Raw genomic sequence first — 22,415 nt, forward strand, 5'->3', positions numbered from 1 at the left:
GAATACATATCTCGTTGGACTTTTAAATAACCTTTTCATTATCCAATTAGTATTTGTTAATTCAGAAAACTGACTTATCAATTGTGTACACCCTTCCTCTGGTTCTTTATCTAATAGTTTTACTCTAATTGTTGAAATAAATAATTCCACATCTTTTACGCAAAGTTCAGTTATTTCATAATCATATTCAGATAATAAATCTTTCACCAGTTTTTTTCTAATATTTTCCTCCTCCATATTCTGGGGCTAGAATAAAAAAAAAAAATAAAAAAAAATTAATAACGTCAATGTTTGCAGTAATAATTTAATTTACTCAATAATAACATATAATTACAACCGCTATGGTTAGCTGACATTCTTGTGTATTGCGAGACACTGACATAATAACTTACCGGCAATAAAATGTTTATCAAATTACCAGATTACACGATTATAACTTCAGTTTTCTATAAACATATGTTGTAAGTGCTGATTCCACATAAAAAGATATACAACCTAACCTCATTTCACAAAAGAAACTACTGAGCACCCCCAAAAGAAACTACTGAAGCCAGAAAGTTAAAAAGAAACAAAAATAAAAAATATTTTAATAATGTCAATGTTTGCAGTAATGTTGTAAGTGCTGATTCCACATAAAAACATATACATATGTACAAAATATTCCTTAATAAATATTGACTGCATGGATATTTTATAAATTTTGAATCTTAGAATTGTAGTGTTAAAAAGAAACAAAAATAAATCTATTGGGTCTGAACTGACGACGATTTTGTTACGTTATGTGTAACTATAGCACATACAAAAGTGTGAGCTACTCAGAGCAACTGATTTCTTTATTGCTCTGAATCTATAAGCGGCAAATATTGTAAACATTCATACGCTGTGGAAGAAAAATATCAGTGTGCATTCCACGCATCACCAGTTTTAACAGAAATGGATAAAAGAAATATTGCTACATTGGCACTTGGAAATAACATCCAAGAAGATTTTTATGATAATATGATTACACCAGATTTAAATATCAATCTCCCCAACACACAACCAAAGCACTCATTTTATATTACTGTTGACGAAACAGAATTTGAATCTCTTCCACAACATATTATATCATATCAATAGAAGATTCAAAACAGCGACACATGGAGGAAATGAAAAAAAATGAGAGATGAATACTTAAGAATATGCGACACTGCCTCAACTCATCATTCGCCAGAATTCACATCTCAAATAGTAAAACTGATAACAACATTGAAAACTTTGAAAACGCCAGCACAAATTGCAACATATATTGCTGAGAAGTCATCTTTTAAAAGAAGCAAGAAGATAAAAGTTCAACCTACATCTGTTAGTCGAAGAGTAAATAGAGGAATTTCAAAAACAGGACAACGAATTCAGTTTGTAGACCAACGAAGAAAGAGAAAAGGAAACATTATTTAACAGAGAATATTGAAAATAATAGACCTAATGCAAAAATTCATTAAATTCATTCATTTATATCAGGGGTTCTCATACTTTTTAAATTTTGTACCACATAAATAAGAATCAAAAAATATATGTACCACCATAAAAGCAAGCATTTCCCGATTAAAAATCAATACATCCCAAATGGAGTGTTTATAATCAAAGAATAAAACATTTTAAATTTACATTATTTATTTATATTCGTAAATGAAACTTTTATATTATAATGAAATATAGTAAATGGTGGGTAATAAATACATTTTTCTGAACATTTATTTTAATATTTTGTGTAAAAATTGTACCACCAAAAATAACGTAATTACCATTAGTGGTACATGTACCACAGTTTGAGAAACGATGATTTATATTATTTAAGTGTACAAAATATTCCTTAATTAATCTTGACTTAATGGATTTTTTATAAATTTTAAATCTTTGAATCATAGTGTTAAAAAGAAACAAAAATAAATCTATTGTGTCTGAACTGATGACTATTATATTATTTATATGTACGTGTATAAAAGAAACAAAAATAAATCTATTGTGTCTGAACTGATGATAGTTTTGATACGTTATGCGTAACTATAGCACATACAAAAGTGTGAGCTACTCAGAGCAATTGATTTCTTTACTGCTCTGAATCAGTGATGCCTTTGGCAATACGCCTCCAGGATGGGGGGGTTTTTGCATAAGGCTTACCAAGTAAAGTTACCAAGTAAAAAATTTCTACAACTCAAACGCTTGAACTGGAAAATTCATTCGACCAAAACAACAGAAAACAACCACACAAGGATAAAGGTAACCGATTAGGAATCAGTCATTTTAAAAGTAGCCACATGGAATGTGTGAAGCATAACAACAAAGGAATTAGAATTAGTAAAACAACTAAAAGCTAAAAATTTTAATATAGCCCTGATATCAAAAAATAAAAAATATAGGGGGAACAAGAGATATAGATGGGTTTTACTATGCTATATAGTGGAGTGGACCAACATATCAGAGCTTCTAGTGGTGTGGCCATTTTCGATTAATTATTAATCGATAATAAATTCGATTAATTTATTTTGATTAGTTATTAATCAAAATAAATTTTAATACTTCATGTAATATACATCTGTTATATTATCTGTACACTGGTCCCTCCTCTTCCTCCCTTGCTTCTTTCTTTCTTTTTGCTCCTTCCCCCAAATGCTATTAGAGTATTCAAGGGGAATCATTCCTATTTTGCTGTGTCATTTCGTCTTGTGCTAACAGGACATTATCAAACACTGTAACATGAGCAGGCCATCAAAAAATGTTCATACCGCATCGTCCGTCGCGCGGGTTACTAAGGGACGCGTTCGGGTTTTAGGTATAGGGACCTGTTCGAAAAATATGTTACAGTCTCCCTTAGACACCACTCCTCAGCACTCTGCTAGAGGAAGCTCCATCAATGGGCCCGCTATCCATTTGGGGAGGTGTTTAGGGGCAGCACAAAGAAATGGTTCTGCAAAAGGACGGAAATGGCAACGACAACGGCACCAGATTATGGCTTTAGGCAACTGGAACATCTTCTCTCTGACAGGGAAGGAGTTAGAACTGGTCAAGGAAGCCAAGCGCTACCGGCTAGACTTAGTCAGGCTTTCTTCGACCAAGAGGGGAGGCTCTGGAACTGTCGACCTGGATAAGGGGTGGAAGCGCTACTATTCTGGTGTGAGCCCGACAATGTCTGCTCAGGCAGGTGTGGGGATACTCACAAGCTCCCAGCTGTCAGACTGTGTTGCTGAGTGGATCCCATTGGGGGCACAGGTATGTGTGTCAAGGCTTCAGATGAAAAACCATGATTTGGCTGTAGTGCAAGCCTATGCACTTAATCTGGAGTCAGAATACTCTGCCTTCCTAGAGGAAGTGGATGCTGCTTTTGACAGGGTGGTAGACATGGAATCAGTCCTGCTAATGGGTGACTTCAATGCACATGTTGGAACAGATGACCATACATGGAGGGATGTGGTTGGGAAGAACGGTGCCCCTGACCTTAACGTGAATGGGTTGAAATTATTGGACTTCTGCTGTACTAACAGCTTGTCCATAATGAATACATTCTTCCAGCACCGAGAAGTCCATAAGTATACCTGGTACAGGGATACACTAGAACAAAGGTCTCTGATTGACTTCTTTATAGTCTTAGCAGACCTATTTTCCTCAGTGTTGGATGTTCGTGTGAGAAGAGAGGCAGAACTGTCAACTGACCACCATCTTGTTGTGTGCACTCTACGGCTTCAGAAACCAGATGCTACCATCAACGCTGGTAGGCCTAAGCAGATATACCACGTGAAATGGGAGGCATTGGAAAATGAGGATGTGAGGAAGAATTATGCAGATGACATTTCCTCCAGGTTCAAAGAGATTCCCAAGCATACTGCAGATGTTGAGAAGGAGTGGAAGCTGTTCAGGACAGCTGTCACTGCCTCTGCACTCTCCTGCTGTGGCAGAAAGCGGCTCGGCGTGGCAACGGCAGTGAGAAAAGGACACCTTGGTGGAACCAAGAAGTCTGTCCGGGCAAAAGAGGAGTCCTACCTAACATGGCTTAGGGTCAGGTCACCTGAGATGCGTTTGCGGTATGCTGAGGCACAAAAAGCTGCTGTTGAGGCAGTAAAGACAGCAAAGCAGAAGGCTTGGGAATCCTTTGGAGAAAGATTAGACTCATCCTATGCAAATGCAAACAAAGTATTCTGGCAAACCATCTGCCGCCTTTGAGGGAGGAAATCGTGCACAGCAAGGTCAATTAAGGTGGAGCACTTTTAACAACCGAGAAGGATATCCTCCACAGATGGAGGGAATACTTTGAGAGCCTTCTTAACCCAGGTGGCCCAACAGTTGTGGACATCCAAGAGGCGCAGATCGGGGCAATGACTAGTCTCACAGCAGAAGAGGTCCATTTAGCAATAAAATCGCTAAAATCAGGCAAGGCTGCTGGCAATGATGAAATTCGGCCCTAAATGCTAAAAACCTTAAATTGAGACGGTGTTCTCTGGCTGACTCGAGTGTGTCAGGCTGCTTGGATATCTGGGCGAACACCAAAGCAATGGCAGACAGGCATAATAATACCAGTCTTCAAGAAGGGAGACCAGAAGGATTGCAGTAACTATCGTGGCATCTCTCTGCTCAGCTTGCCTGGGAAAATGTATGGCAGGTGCTTGGAAAGATGGTGCAGGAGCATAGTTGAGTCAAAGTTCCAGGAAGAACAATGTGGCTTTTGTCCTGGTAGAAGGACAACTGACCAAATCTTCACCTTAAGGCAAGTCTTTGAGAAATCTTGGGAATATGCCAAGAATGTCTACACATGTTTTGTGGACTTGGAGAAGGCATATGACTGGGTTCATCGGGATAAGCTTTGGCAAGTAGTACAGGAGTATGGAGTGGATGGCCAACTGTTAGCTGCCATCAAGTCTCTGTATGAATGCCCAGAGTTCTGTGTCAGGGTAAACAGCACAAAGTCTTAACCTTTCACAGTCTCCGTTGGCCTCTGCCAAGGGTCACCCCTCCTTTTCATAATATTTATGGACTGGATTGATAGGCACAGCCGAGGCATGAGTGTTAGAATTGGAAAATGTAGCATTGAACGTCTGCTTTTTGCAGATGACCTAGTTCTGCTTAGCTCTTCCACAGATGACCTCCAGCGGACTCTGGATAGCTTTATAGCTGTTTGTGCAGAAGCCGGAATGAAGATCAGTATGGCCAAAACTGAAACATTTGTGGTCTCAAGACAACCATCCCAGTGCACTCTACATGTAAGTGGAGTCCCAATGAAGCAGGTGGAGAAGTTTAAATACCTTGGGTCCATATTCACGGATGATGGAAAATGGGACGTAGAGCTCGATACTCGAATTGGCTTTGCAAGCTCAATATTGCGGAAGCTTGGCCGTTCGGTAGTATTGAAGCGGAAGTTAAGCCAGAAGGCAAAACTGGCTGTCTTCAATACAGTCTATGTCCCCATCCTCACCTATGGTCATGAGAGTTGGGTAATGACCGAAAGAATGCGGACACGTATCCAAGTGGCTGAAATGAGGTTCCTTTGAGGGGTTGCGGGACTGATAAAACTCGACAGAGTCAGAAGCTCTGCAATTCAGGAAACCCTCAATACTCAACCGCTGCTTCTCCGTGTTGAGAGATCACAGTTATGTTGATATGGGCACCTGGTTAGAATGCCACAAGAGAGGCTCCCTCAGCAGGCCCTCTTTGCCAAGCCAGAGGGTGGGAGGCTACGTGGAAGGTCAAGGACTCGCTGGATAGATTATATCCAAAACCTTGGGTGGACGCGTTTGGGAATCCCACCAGAACACCTGAGCTTGGTGGCAGAGGATCGTGACCATTGGAAGTTCCTCTTGCAGCTGTTGCCCCCACAGCCCAATTAGGAAAGGTGGGCCTTGAAGATGTATATATGTAATTATCGATAATAAATCGAAAAAAAACAGAACATGAAAGAACAATTTTGTAAATGATCAAATTATATCAATTAAATTAAAAACAAACAGATGCTACTTAAATATCAGAGGAGTATATGCCTCTGAAGAAGGTAGAAAGAGGATTCCGAACAATTTTATGAGGAACTACAAAAACAGTTAAATGTACTAAAAAGGACTATATATTAATAGCACGAGATCTTAATGCTAGAGTTGGAAATAATCCAATCCCAAATGTCTTAGGAAAATACGGATAAATATTCATGAATAATAATGGTCAAGAACTATTATGCTTCTGCAATTTCAATAATTTTATAATAACCAATACTTTTTTCCAAAAAAAAGAATATAAATAAATATGCTTCTAATGGCTGAGGAACAAAATCTATAATTGATTACATCATTACCAATCAGAAACTAGCTCCACGTGTGAGAGATGTACATTTTATAGAGGAAGTGAAATTTTTGCAGATCATTATTTAGTAGACTCTAAAATAGAAATACAAGCAAAATGGAGAAAGTCAATAAGAAAAAACAAGAAATAGAACACGTATACAAGGTATTATAAGAAGAAAGCATTAGAATGCTATATTAATCAAGATAAACCGTTTACCTAAAAAAAGCCCAAATCAGTGGAGATATAGAAGAAGAATGGAAAATTTTAATAAAGGTAATCCATAAAGCAGCCTCTGAAGTACTTGGAAAGAAAAATAAAATAGTAAAAAGAAAATTATTAAAAATCTGGAACACAGATACAGAAAAATGCCATAAAAGAAAATCAAATGGCATACAAATCACTCCTCCAAAAACAAACAGAAAAAACAAAGAAAATATAGCTAAAACCATAGTACAAAAAGCTCACCAAGATTCTTGGGACAGATTTATTAATAAAATAGAAAAAGATATAGCCTATAAAATAATTAAAAATTTAAACAACGAATACAGAGATACAGCACAAATCAACATAATACAAGAGAAACAGTAGATGGAACATTATAATTTATAATATGATCCAAATTTGTAATACATCATTATTGAAATTGCAGAAGTGTAATAGTTCTAGTGTAATAATATGACCCAAATTTTGCTGGCCTGGCTGGCCGAGTGGTTAGCGTATCCGCTCTCTCTCCAGCCAAAAGGCTGGGGGTTCGAATCCCACGTTGGGGGGGGGGGGGGAGAGGAATCGACATTTGTGATCGTCTGTGGAAATACTAGTGGTGGTGGGTGGTAGATGGCATTGGTGTAGTTGCAGTTAGTTGTAGTTGGTGGAATGAGTGGTGGACACAGAGTTGTAGAGTATATACCCTCCCACGATGAGTCTTTGGACTTCCTGGAGGTGTCAAATAAATAATAACAATAACAAATTTAATAATAGAAAATAACAATGAAGAAATCAGTACTGTACTGATATAGAACCAATAAAATTTGGAAGAACTAAAGGAAGCAATAAAGGTGTCATAAAATAGAAAACAACCAGATTAGATAGCATAAATACAGAGCTTTGGAAATATGGCAGAGATTATTTACATCACAGATTCTTAAAATTAATAAATAACTGTTGGCAGAAATGTGAGGTTCCATCAGATTGATTAAAACCTAAGGTTACATGTATATTTAAGAAAGGAGACAGAAATGATTGTGGAAATTACAGAAGAATAAGTTTATTAATACAGATTACAAAATTTACAGTAAAATCCTGAATAAAAGACTTAGAGTACATATAGACAATATTTATGTGCTAAAATAAATTATTGAAAAAAGACAAATTTAATTTAGAGACTTATATGGCCTTCATAGATTATGAGAAAGCTTTTGATAAAATCCAATAAAAAACTATAAATATAATAAAAAAAAAAAGATATCCATTACATTTGGTACAAGCTATATAAAGTTTATATAAAGATCTGTCTTTATTTATATAAAGATAAAAATATTGTGTCTATCCGCTAGTACAGTGCAAATGATGTAACATTCAGAAGCACATTCAGTTCGAGGGAGTTGCAGAGATGAAATTAGTTCTGTTGAGGCACTTAGTATTTCTATAGCACAATTAGAAGAATGACTGTACATTGCACCCTTCGAATGGAAAAGGCCCAAGTTCGATTCTTGTTATGACGAGAGGATTCTTTATATGTTTTATTTTCCAACTGAAGGTGAGTTAGCTGATCTCATATGGGGGTAGCAGAGTTTTTTCTCCTGGAAACTCAGGTTTGTCATCCACATATGGACAAATCAGCCTTGACAACACATGCACTTTACAAACAAAAACTACTAGTGGTGGTGAGCAGTTCGCTGTAGTTAGTAGATTAAGTGGTGGAGACAGAGAGCTGTAGAGTAGGTGCCCTCCGTTGATGAGTCTTTGGACTCCTTTGAAGTGTCACATAATAATAAGTAATAGATACAAAAATATAGTTACAGTTAGGTAATAAATTAACAGAAGAGGTTGAAATAAATCAGGGTGTAAAAGAGAGAGAGAGAGAGAGATGTAGCTTATCTCTAACTCTATTCAATATATATATATATATATATATATATATATATATTGATCAGATTATTAAAATATAGAAAACAACAAGAAAACAAGATATCCATTTAACCAGAAGAACTGTTATCAATACAATGCTGTACTCAGTTGATCAGATTATATTACAAGACAATGAAGATGACCTTCAAAAATCAGTTTATGAATTAACACGTTCACACCAGGAAGTGTTTCTCACATTTATCATACCTACGGGACTTCTAATTACTGTTTGTGTGCCGCTTCCGCATTGTGCAGGTGGGCTGAACTGACAAAGTTTATATGATACGTTAGTTTCAACTCTTTTGGTAGGATTTTATTGCTGCTTGTTTGTGTGATGCTTCCATATCAGGCTGGCAGGTGACCTCACTGACACAAAGTTTATGCAGCATGTTAGTTGCAACTCTTTCATTAGAATTTTATTTGAAGTTAGTATTTATGATCTGTCTTAATGACATTGAAAATTTTGAATGCAATCAAACAAACACTTATTTCATGTAAATGAAAATTTGGACAAATGTTAGGACAATTGTTTTTGGTTAAATGCTGTGTTTGGCAGTACAACAAATGGTTTTGCTTGAATCTATGCAGTATAGTTTCTGTGGCAGTTGACGTGTTTCATTAGATAGTACCATTTTTATCCCTGTCTCTAACAGCATTACTTGTTGACAAATATATTACACAGACTGCAAACGTCTCTGTACCTTATTCAGTGATACGATAAATGCACTTGTTTTTTTCTTGCATCTGCAGTATAGTGACTGTTAGTGATTTATATTTCACAAACAAATCCCTTTCCATCTATTAATAAGTGTTTTTTTTGTCTTTGTTTTTTTTTTTTTAATTATGCCTACCATAAAGGCAAATATGAAAATCTAGAGTTTATAGGATCAAGTATTCTTCACTCCACCCCAGATACTTATAACACAAGCACATATATAATATTCATCATCATTGTTTCAAGGATACTTGCGACATAAGGCTGAATGATATAATCACGTAATCACAAGAAAGATATTTATTTAACCAAATATTTCAGTATGGAAATAGCAGACCATCGTCAGTGGTAATACAAGAACAGTTTAAAAAATACAAGCTAGAATACTAACAATAGATCGTTAAAATTATAACACGGCGCATGATGTTAAATCACTAAGTATGAAACGGAATATTTTGAAGTACAAACATGATTGAATTTGCTATTAAAAAAAAAAAATAATAATTAATTAATGAGTAATCTTGATTAGACTTTCCCAGATTTTTGATATAGATATACAGTCATTACGATTCAGGTTGGGGCGATGGAGCAAGGCCTCCACGCTTTCCTTGAACAAACGTTCCAACCTATAATGGGATCTATGTAAGAGGCGAGTCTTGGGCCAAAGGATGCTGTGGTTAGTTTCAATCCCGTGTTGAGCCAATCCAGACTTTTCAGGTTTGTTGTGAAGAATGGATGATTGATGTTCTTGGATTCTTTTTTCAAGAGAACGTCCAGTTTGTCCAAAACAAAAGAGATCACAGTTGCATGGAATTTGATAAACTCCAGGAAGAGATAAAGTTGAGCGTTTGTCTTTAGAAGGAAAATGAGAAGACAATTTGTTAATAGGTGAATACGTAGTTGTTAAATCATATTTCTTTACAATTCTTGCGATAGGCTCTGAAATACCGGATATATAAGGAATAGGCACTCTACGTGTTGAGTGCCTATTCCTTATATATCCTCGTTATATTCTTAAAGAATCAGCCCATCATCCATGTCAAAAAACAGGAATTTTAAAATGCCTCATCAAAAGAGCCAAAACTAATTGTTCTACTTTTGATTATCTACAGAAAGAACTTTCTACTATCCAACATCACATGAAACTCAATGGCTTTTCTGAAAAAAGTACTCAACATCTCAATTCTTATAATCCTCTACAAAACAAAGTTTCAACACGTCGAGTGCCTATTCCTTATATATCAGGTATTTCAGAACCTATCGCAAGAATTTTAAAGAAATATGATTTAACAACTACGTATTCACCTATTAACAAATTGTCTTCTCATTTTCCTTCTCCTAAAGACAAACACTCAACTTTATCTCTTCCTGGAGTTTATCAAATTCCATGCAACTGTGATCTCTTTTATTTTGGACAAACTGGACGTTCTCTTAAAAAAAGAATCCAAGAACATCAATCATCCATTCTTCACAACAAACCTGAAAAGTCTGGATTGGCTCAACACGGGATTGAAACTAACCACAGCATCCTTTGGTCCAAGACTCGCCTCTTACACAGATCCCGTTATAGGTTCGAACGTTTGTTCAAGGAAAGCGTGGAGGCCTTGCTCCATCACCCCAACCTGAATCGTAATGACTGTATATCTATATCAAAAATCTGGGAAAGTCTAATCAAGATTACTCATTAATTAATTAATTTTTTTTTTTAATAGCATATTCAATCATATTTGTACTTCAAAATATTCCGTTTCATACTTAGTGATTTAACATCACACGCCGTGTTATAATTTTAACGATCTATTGTTAGTATTCTAGCTTGTATTTTTTAAACTGTTCTTGTATTACCACTGACGATGGTCTGCTATTTCCAGACCGAAATATTTGGTTAAATAAATATCTTTCATGTGATTACATCATTCATTCATTATCATTATCATGCATATCAAGGATTTAGGCCTAGATTGGCCTGTTCCGGCCTTAGAAATCATCGTTGAACTTTTAAGAGGACGTCCTGGTTTTCTTTTTCCTAATGGCTTGTACTTTAAAGCTTGTTTTGGTAATCTTTCTATTTTCATTCTTTGAAAGTGTTCCATCCATTTATGTGTATATATATATATTTTTTTTTTTTTCTATTGCTGATTCTTGGTTTAATTCTTTCATAATTTCTTCATTTCTTTTGTGATCAAATAGAGCAGGGGTGGGGAACCCCTCACCAGTGGACGAAATTTCACCCGCCAGTCTATTTCAATTTGCCGCTTTGCTGATGTACTCGTATGTACATGTAAATAAAATTTTATAATAACTTAAATTTATTTAAATTTAAATAATTAAATATACAAAATCAAAAATAACTACATTACATAAAATATGATCATCATATGTCTGGCAACCATCAAATCGAGACCAGCCATTAAAATAAAAAGAAACCAGGAGCATTTCTCGCCAGCAAAGTTCAGACTTTCTCTGATTGATTGCTTCCCAATTACTGCCATGACATTTTCCCACGTGTCAAAACATATTGACTTTTGACTTTGTTTTTCTCATGCAGTACTGCAAGTGCCTTGTAATTAACCAGTGAATGTGCTCTGGTTTTGTGAAAAATGGACAGAACTATACTTCTTTATTGAAATTAATGACAAGTGCATTTGTCTTATTTGTAATGAACATGTTGCAGTTTACAAAAAATATAATCTTGAACGACATTATTTGAGTAAGCATAAGAAATATAAAAATTTAAAAGGACCAGAATGTTTAGACAAGATAGCGACTTTGAAAGAAAATATAATCAAAAGCCAATCAAGTTTTAAAAAGCTTATTCAGGAAAGACCTTCTGTAACTCAAGCTAGTTATGCGTTGCATGAACAAATTGCTAAAAAAACTTAAAACCTATAATGAAGGTGAGTTTGTGAAAGATTGCATCCTTACTGCCATCGAGATTTTATGTCCAGAAAAACAGAGTTCGTATAAAAATTTTAGCCTATCAAGAAGAACTGTTTCTGACCATATTAAAGATATTGCTGATGACATCCAAACTTCTTTGAAAGTAGATTCAGCAGAAAATTTGTATTTCACTCATTAGCCATCGATGAGACTACTGATCTGTCAAATACTGCACAAATGGCTATATTTATAGGGGGGGATAACTACAGATTTCAATATACGAGAAGAATTTCTTGCTTTAAAATCAATGAAGGAGACAACTAAAGGTGAAAATTTATTTGAAAAGGTCAATTCAGCTTGATTGTTATCATTATATGTCTACACAATTGTAATTAAACGATACCATATCAGATGAGAATGTTGCACATTTGCTGATTGAGATATATATTGCACACTACATACACTATATATAAGAGTTAAAATTTACCAGTCGCCTACAGAAGTTTTAAAATTAGCAATTTTCACCCTTGATACTAAAAAGGTTCCCCACCCCTGAAATAGAGTATACCTTGCAGTTTTTCTCATAAACTTCATTTCTGCTGTTATTAATCTTTGTTTGTCTTTTTGTTTTATTGTCCAGATTTCACTTCCATACAATAAGACTGATACAGCTAATGAATTGTACTTTTAGTCTGGTTTGTTTTTGAACCAGGTTTGGTTTAAATATAGAGTTAATTACACCTGTTATTTTTAAATATTTTGCAATTTTTACATTTATATATTTTTCATATGTGATCATACATCCTAGGTAGTTAAATGAATTCACCTGGTCTAAGATATTGTTATCTATTACTATTTTAGTTCTGGTTGGATCTTGTCCTTTAAAGGCCATAGTTTTTGATTTTTCGGTCGATATTATCATACCATAATCTTTGGCTATCTCATTTAGATCTAAAATAGCTTTCTGTAAGTTATATTCAGAATTTGTAATTATTATTTGGTCATCGGCAAAGAGGAGAGTGTTTAAGTTTACTGCAGGGAGAAAGTTTAATTCCTTGATGTAAATTTTTATTCCATTTTATTATTATTTCATTTAAGTAGATATTAAAAAGAGTTGCTGAGAGGGTACATCCCTTTCGGACCCCATGGTTTATCTCTCTTGTATATGATAGCTCGTGATTTAATCTTATTTGTATTTGATTATTTTCATATATACTTATGATAGCTTTTAGGATATAATTTGGTATTTGTCTTTCTTTTAATACGTTAAATAAAATCATCATCATCAAATTCCTGCCATGTACCCTCAAGGGGTGTACAGGATATGATCCTACTACATGAAAAATTTACATCACTACTAACTTCCTATCTACAATTTTTCACCAGATCAGTCTGTTACTTGTCAATACTCCAATATTATCAGATCTTAAATTTCTGTCATCTAAGACACTTTGTACCCTATCAAATCACCTATATCTTGGTCTTCTTCTGGGACGTTTTCCTGCCAACCTGGCAGAGAACACTTGATTTGCCAATCTTTCCTCACCCATTCTATTTAAATGACCAGACCACCTGAGATTAGCTCTGCTAACGCATTCCTGGATGTTGACAATGTCAAGTTTTTTCATAATATCCTCGTTTTTAATATCATATTACCATTAATGCCATCTGTTCACACCTATAATCTTTCTCAGGACTCTCATATCTGCAGTCTCTAGTCTTTGGTCAAGTATTTTACTTCTGACCCAGCTCTCAGATCCATAAGTTAAAACTGGTTTGAACACTGTCTTGTATACAGCTAATTTAGTGTTCCAACTAATTTCTCTCTTATTCCATATGAATTTATTCAATTGACTTCCTACTATACCAGCTTTATTGATTCTGTTGTCTATTTCCATATTTATTTTACCATCTTCACTAAAAATCATGCCTAAGTAGGTGAAATGTTTTACTTGTTCCACACGTTCTCGGTCCACAATGCAGTTGGCATTTTCAATGATTCTGCCTATTTTCATTGTCTTTGTCATTTTATTGCTGACCTTCATACCATATCTATTACGACAGTTATTCAATTTAGTCAGAGAATCTTGCAGACTTGTAGCGTATTTAGAAGTATAACATCGTCCGCATAAAGCAAAGAACTGACATTAGCATCTCCAATTTTGATATCATGTTTAATACCAATTTCCTTTGTAATGTGATCCATATAGATAATGAATAACAGAGGGGATAATGTACATCCTTGTCTCACACTAGATTTAACATTAAACCATCTTCCTGTACTTCCTTCAATTCTAACTGCTGACTTACAACTCAAATAAAGACTAAGTATTGCTTGATATAATACTCCATTGACACCATATAACTGTAGCGTATTGTTTTTCTCTTGGCACCTTATCATATGCCTTATCCAGATCTACAAAACTCAAATGAGATTTTTGCTATATTCCCATGATTTCTCCACTATTTGTCGTAAAGTGAAGATCTGATCCCGACAGCCTCTATTTGGCCAGAATCCAGCTTGTTCTTCACAAAGCTTTTCTTCTACAATTCTTCTCAACCGTTTCTCAAGTATACTTGCATAGATCTTGCCAGGAACACTCAGTAGGGAAATACCTCTGTAATTCTCACATTCAGTTTTATTTCCCTTTTTACATATGGGTATTATGAGAGCTCTACTCCAATCATCGGGGATTTGTCCCTATGTCCAGGAATTCTGAACTATGCAGGGCAGCCACTGTAAGACTTTTATACCACCATACTTCAGCATTTCTGGTCGAATATCATCTACTCCTGTTATCTTTCCGCATTTTAAACCTTTGATGGCTTTTTCTACTTCAAGTATGGATATGTATTCTTGACCATATGCCTGGTGAGTGTTTTTTTTTACCACTGTGCTATCAGTGATTGTTTCATTTAGCAATTTCTCGAAGTAATTACCCTATACTTCAAGGATATCTTTTTCTCCCGTTTTCATTTCACCCTTATCATCTCCAATTCATTTTACAGCACTCTTTCCTCCATTCCTAAGCTTCTTCAACACCCTCCAGAATATTTTGCCATCTTCTTGATATTTATTTTCTATGTTCTTGCCAAAGTCCTCCTGTGACTTTTGTTTAGCTTGTTTTACATAGTGTTTAGCTTTCTTACATTTGTCTCTGTATTCTCTAAGAGCATAAGCTGAATTATTTGCCAGGAACTTTTGATATGCTATCTTCTTTTCCTTCACTGCCTCTTTATATTCCTGTGTCCACCATGGAGTTCTAATTTTTCTATCCTTGCAGACAACTTCACCTCATGCCTCTCTAGCTGAATCAATCAGGGTTTTCTTCAAGGCTTGCCACTGAATCTCCAAGGTTTGGTTCTTGTTGTCAGAAATACCAAGTTCTGATCACTATTCTTTGGTATTTACCATAAATACCAAGTTCTGATCACTATTCTTTGGTATTTATGGTAAATACCAAAGAATAGTGATCAGAACTTTCCCCACCTTTGCAACGAGTTGCCGGTGTTTGTACTACGTTCTAGAACTACTTGCATTCAGCTCACGCTAGTATTCGCCGATACTTTTATAGTTTTTTATACTATATTCGGCATGAAACTCTCTGATTCCAATCTTTGAGTTTCTTATTCGGTTTTAAAACAACGTGGGATCTAATATCCCCTTAATTTAATTAACATTTATATCGCCGAAATGAAGCCTGTTGGCTCTTTATATTTAAGTTTCTTACTTGTTACTCTTTTCAATATGAAATTCAATTTTATCATGCTCAAGACTAAATAGTGATCACTTCCAATTTCAAATCCTCTGTACACTCTGGTGTCCTGCACCAGGGAGAAAACATCACTATCAATAATATTAACATAGTCAATGAGACTTTTCTTATTCCTTGCCTCTTCTCGCCATGTGAATTTGTGCGCATTTTTTTGTTGGAACATGGTGTTAGTAATAACCAGTCCATGTCCTGAGCAGAAATCCAACAGATATTTGCCATTATTATTATTAGCTTTGCTCTTTTCTCCACATTTTCCCGAAATATTTTTGTATATCTCGCAATCATTTCCTACTCTGCTATTTAGATCCCTAACAAGGACCAACTTTTCCTTTTTCATTGTGTCAGATGCTTTCTCTAAAGCATTAAAAAATTCCTCCACTTTTACCTTAGTAGAACCTTCTGTGGGACCATAGGCACAAATAAGTCTCATTGTTCAGTTCCCCATTCTCATATTTGCCCACATAACTCTACTTGAGACTGCCTGCCATTCAAGAAGATTAGCCTCGTATTTAATGTTGAATACCATGGCTACAACTTCTTTTCCTTCATTGTCATTGCCTGAATATAACATTTTGTATTTATTGCTTGGAAAACTCTCACCAGTTTTTGTCTTTTTTGTTTCAGTCACCCCTATTATGTCGATCTCGTATTTATCTAATTCCTCAGCTAGCTCCATTTCTTTGCCATTCAGGCTTCTTATGTTGATAGTACCGATCTTTAACTCTGGTGATGTTGAGTTAGGATGTTTTTTCAGATTTGTTTCAGTAGCTGACTTTTTGCTGTTCACTCTGGTTCCCTGGTGAAAACAACGGGGCCTTGTTTAACCGACGACACCCCAGACGGCATGAAGTTTTGTCATGTTGTACCATCATTTTGTATTTTGGTTTAAGCCAATAAGAATTACAATTTGGTTAGCTAAATGCCAAATTGCCAGCCCATCCTCGTTCGTTCAGTATCCAGATACCCAACAGGGTGTACCATGAGAAGGTGAGGATTTGACATTAGGTCAGAAGCCCTGGTTGGTTCTCCGCATTCCTTTAAAGGCGATGTGGAGGTCTCCTCTCAGTTATACAGCTTTGACCTTAAGCGCCCCTTAATTTTATTTTATAGTTAAATAAAAGGTTACCAGTTGAATAAATTTTATTTAAAAATAATAGGAGTCTTTCTTTGAATCTTGTTCCTGCATATTTATATAGTTCTGAACCTAGCTTATCTTCTTCAGGTGATTTTTCGTTTCTTGTTTCTTCAGGCTGAGTTCCAATTCTTCTTTAGTTATTTTCTTTTCATTTTCATTAAATGTTTGCCAGTTGTCTTTTTTTAAATATTTATCCATACACAATTCTGTGTAGAAATTTAGAAATTGTTCTAATTTCAATTCAGTGTTTAATTTTATGTTTTCTTTAGTATCTGCATTTAAGTGTTTCAAAATCTTATATGCACTGGGTCTTATTCTATAAAATCATGTTCTAAATTAGAAACAAATTTGTTCCAGGATTCTCTATGTCTTTTTGTGACTTCTCTTTTAGCTATGGCTGCTATTTCTTTATATTCTATTTCATCTTATAATCTTTTACTGCTTAACCATTTGTGATAGGCTTCTTTTTCCATTTTAATTATTTCTTTGATTGTATTATCCCATATAACATAACAAGCATAGGAACATGGAATGTAAGTACTCTTCACCAGGAAGGAGCATTGGAAATACTACTGCATGAGTTAGACAATTACCAATGGGAAGTGATTGGACTCTGCAAAACCAGATGGACTTGAAAAGGAGAATTCCCCCATGGACAGTACAAACTCTTAACTTCAGGCAGGGAGGACAACAAACACCAAGAAGTCGGAGTAGCACTTATATTAAAACCAAAGACTCAAAACTGTAGGTATTGTCCTACAATTCTATCTCACCTAGGATAATTGTCGCTAAGTGTCGCACTGATATGATCATCAGCTTGTCGAGAGCTCCTGAAAAGATTAGTAGTATTTTGTGTTATCATTGGCAATTTTACTAGAATTTTACGTAGTATTGTTTGCTTTTTGTTTCTTGGTGTGTCTGTGCAATTTTTGTGTGTTATTTTAATTATTATTTTTAAGATAGCGTACATATGCCACTGATAAAAAAAAGGCGGCCAGGTCGCCATGTTTGTTTAAGAGTTTTGATGTAAACGAGTTTATGCAATGTGCTGTCTGTGAGATGTATGCTTTGCGAAGAGCGGTAGGAGTCTGGTTAGATGGTGATAGTGGAGTTAATATGTGCAGAAAGTGTAAGGAGAATGAGGATCTCAAGCGTGTTTTGGGAGGCAAGAGTGATAACGACAGTCAGAATGTAGAAAATGGCGGTGTGATAGAGAATTGCGAGGTAGTGCCAGATAGGCGTGAGAGCGTTGTTGAAAGTGTAAATGAAGGTAGAAATACAGAACGAATGGATGATTTGATTGATAATGAAAATGGTGAGATAAATGAGAGTAGTGAAATCGCGCATTTGAGCGGAGCGATACACAGTGCAAAAAGGCAACTGGAGTGTACGAAAAATGTGTGCTGAACGTACCAACTAATAAACGGCGAAAGTCTGTTACGAAAAAGAATAGAATGTTCGTAATGTCAATAAAATGAAGGAGCGAGTGCTGTATGGGGATTCGCTATTAAGAGGAGTGATATTTGAGAGCTTGACGAAGTCGTACCAGCCGGGTGCGAACATAAAGGACGTCAGCGAATCTATTCGAGTGCAAAAACAGAGGGTGAAAGAGATGATAATCGTGGCAGGTGATTTGAAAGAAGACAAAAGAGGATGTGAGGGAATTACTTGAGGTAGCAAAAGAGAACAGTGAGAGAGTTAGGATGATGAGTATTTTACCGCGGTATGACAGTGAAGTGTTTAGGAGGAGGGCCATAATTGCCAATGACTTTATGCGTGGGTTATGCATGGAGAGTGGTGTGGAATTTGTGGATGTGTGAAGTGAGTTCGATGGGTGAAAGGATTTATATAAGATGGATAGGTTACATTTGAATGGAGTTGGTGTATGGAGGCTTGAAAAAGTGTTGATGAATGAAGTGGATGTACAGACTCAGGGAAACTAGATTTATTACGGGTAGATATGCAGACTTTAGGGAGGCAGTTGACTGTATGAATGAGTATAATATGCCTGAGCGAGTATGAAGGACAACAAATCAGAATGGGATAGTTAGTGTAAGGCATCAAAGTAGGGATGGGACTAATGGGCTTCTGCAATTCATGTACACTAATGCCAGGAGTATCAGGAACAAGAAGGAAGAGTTTTTGGCCTTGGTTGGCACTTCCAAGCCACAGGTTGTTGGTATTAGTGAAACATGGCTGACAGAAGATGATAAAGCTAGTGGGATTGAATGCGACGGGTATAGCATGTTCAGGAGTGACAGGGAGAATAAAAAGGGGGGAGGAGTGTTATTGATGATAGCTGATCAGTTGCAGCCAAGGAGTATAGAAGTTGAACTGCAGGATAGAGAAAAGAGCACATTTGAGGCTGTTTGGTGTGAGATAGAATCTAGCAGAACAAAATATACAATTGGGTGCTGCAATAGACCAGGTGATGGAATAGATGGTGGGGATAGTATGCATAGGCAAATAGAAGAAATGAATGGAAGGAGGGTAATTATTATGGGTGGTTTCAATTATGGTAACATTGACTGGAAAGAGAGGTCACATGGAAGGAAGGAATTGGATTTTATGCGGTTACTAAGGGACAACTATCTGCGACAACTATCTGGGGATGCTTAAGGGTCAAAGCTTAAGGGACAACTATCTGGGGGTGCTTAAGGGTCAAAGCTGTATAACTGAGAGGAGACCTCCACATAGCCTTTAAAGGAATGCGGAGAACCGACCAGGGCTTCTGACCTAATGTCCAATCCTCACCTTCTCGTGGTGCACCCTGTTGGGTATCTACTTTGATACTGAACGAACGAGGATGGGCTGGCAATTTGGGATTTAGCCGACCAAATTGTATTCTTATTGTTTAAACCAAAATAAAAAATGATGGTACAACATGACAAAATTTCACGCCGGCTTGGGCGTCGCCGGTTAAACAAGGCCCCCGTTGTTTTCGCCAGGGAACCAGGGTGAACAGCGAAAAGTCAGCTACTGGAACAAATCTGAAAACAAACCCCAACTCAACATCACCAGAGTTAAAGATCGGTACTATCAACGTACGAAGCCTGAATGGCAAAGAAATGGAGCTAGCTGAGGAATTAGATAAGTACCAGATCGACATAATAGGGGTGACTGAAACAAAAAAGACCAAAACTGGTGAGATCTTTCTGAGCAATAAATACAAAATGTTATATTCAGGCAATGACAATCAAGGAAAAGAAGGAGTAGCCATAGTATTCAACACAAAATACGAGGCTAATCTTCTTGAATGGCAGTCAGCCTCAAGTAGAGTAATGTGGGCAAATATGAGAATGGGGAACTGGACAATGAGACTTATTTGTGCCTATGGTCCCACAGAAGGTTCTACTAAGGTAGAAGTGGAGGAATTTTTTGAGGCTTTAGAAAAAGCAACTGACACAATGAAAAAGGAAAAGTTGGTCCTTGTTGGGGATCTAAATAGTAGAGTAGGAAATGATTGTGAGACATACAAAAATATTTTGGGAAAATTTGGAGAAAAGAGCAAAGCTAATAATAATGGCAAATATATGTTGGATTTCTGCTCAGGACATGGACTGGTTATTACTAACACCATGTTCCAACATAAAAATGTGCACAAATTCACATGGAGAGAAGAGGCTAGGAATAAGAAAAGTCTCATTGACTATGTTATTGATGATAGTGATCTTTTCTCCCTGGTGCAGGACACCAGAGTGTACAGAGGATTTGAAATTGGAAGTGACCACTATTTAGTCTTGAGCAGGATAAAATTGAATTTCATATTGAAAAGAATAACATGTAAGAAAGTTTTAAAGCGAATAAAAGTTGAGCAGCTCTCAGATGTGAACTGTAGACTAAAATACAGAAATATTATTGAAAAGAAAATGAAAGAGTTTGAGAACAGGAATCAAACCTTGGAGATTCAGTGGCAAACTCTGAAGGAAACATTGATTGATTCTGCCAGAGAGGCATGTGGTGAAGTTGTGTGCAAGGATAAAAAAATCAGAACTCCCTGGTGGACACAGGAAGTTAAAGAGGCAGTGAAGGAAAAGAAGAAAGCATATCAAAAGTTCCTGGCAAATAAGTCAGCTTTTACTCTTACAGAATAAAGAGACAAATGTAAGAAAGCTAAACAGTGTGTAAAACTAGCTAAACAAAAGTCATGGGAGGACTTTGGCAAGAATATAGAAAATAAATATCAAGAAGGTGGCAAAATATTCTGGAGGTTGTTGAAGAAGCTTAGGAATGGAGGAAAGAGTGCTGTAAAAGGAATTAGAGATGATAAAGGTGAAATGAAAACAGGAGAAAAAGATATCCTTGAAGTATGGAGTAATTACTTTGAAAAACTGCTAAATGAAACAAGCAGTGATGACAGCACAGTGATAAAAAACACTGACCAGGCATGCAGTCAGGAATACATATCCATACATGAAGTAGAAAAAGCCATCAAAGGCTTGAAATGTGGAAAGGCAGCAGGAGTAGATGATATTCGACCAGAAATGCTGAAGTATGGTGGTATAAGAGTCTTACAGCGGCTGCACTGCATAGTTCAGAAAGCCTGGACAGAGGGACGAATTCCCAATGATTGGAGTAGAGCTCTCATAGTACCCATATATAAAAAGGGAAATAAAACTGAATGTGAGAATTACAGAGGTATTTGCCTACTGAGTGTTCCTGGCAAGATCTATGCAAGTATACTTGGGAAACGGTTGAGAAGAATTGTGGAAGAAAAGCTTGGTGAAGAACAAGCTGGATTCAGGCCAAATAGAGGCTGTCAGGATCAGATCTTCACTTTACGACAAATAGTCGAGAAAGCATGGGAATATAACAAAGATCTGTATTTAAGTTTTGTCGATTTGGAAAAGGCATATGACAAGGTGCCAAGAGAGAAGCTATTCAATACGCTGCAGTTATATGGTGTCAACGGGGCATTATATCAAGCAATACTTAGTCTTTATTTGAGTTGTGAGTCAGCAGTTAGAATTGAAGGAAGTACAGGAAGATGGTTTAATGTTAAATCTGGTGTGAGACAAGGATGTACATTATCCCCTCTGTTATTCATTATCTATATGGATCGCATTATGAAGGAAAGTGGTATTAAACATGATATCAAAATTGGAGATGTTAATGTCAGCTCTTTGCTTTATGCGGATGATGTTATACTTCTAAATAAATCCGCTACAAGTCTGCAAGATTCTCTGACTAAATTGAATAGCTGTTGTAATAGATATGGTATGAAGGTCAGCAATAAAAAGACAAAGACAATGAAAATAGGCAGAATCATTGAAAATGTCAACTGTGTTTTGAATGGAGAACCTGTGGAACGAGTAAAACATTTCAGCTACTTAGGCACAATTTTTACTGAAGATGGTAAACTAAATATAGAAATAGACAACAGAATCAGCAAAGCTGGTATGGTGGGAAGTCAATTGAATAAATTCATATGGAATAAGAAAGAAATTAGTCGGAACACTAAATTAGCTGTATACAAGACTGT

The 22,415-nt window shown here is 36.2% G+C and overlaps 1 protein-coding gene across 2 annotated transcripts in view; it reads right to left on the bottom strand.

Moving 5' to 3' along the window:
- Positions 1 to 22,415, bottom strand: part of tun (N-terminal glutamine amidase tungus) — a 249,169-nt gene that overhangs the window by 186,212 nt on the left and 40,542 nt on the right. The gene's annotated exons all lie outside the window — the stretch shown is intronic.

Source organism: Typopeltis vanoorti, chromosome 11, assembly GCF_054136105.1.
Source record: "Typopeltis vanoorti isolate ZY-2024b chromosome 11, IOZ_Tvanoo_1.0, whole genome shotgun sequence".
NCBI lineage: Eukaryota > Metazoa > Arthropoda > Arachnida > Uropygi > Thelyphonidae > Typopeltis > Typopeltis vanoorti.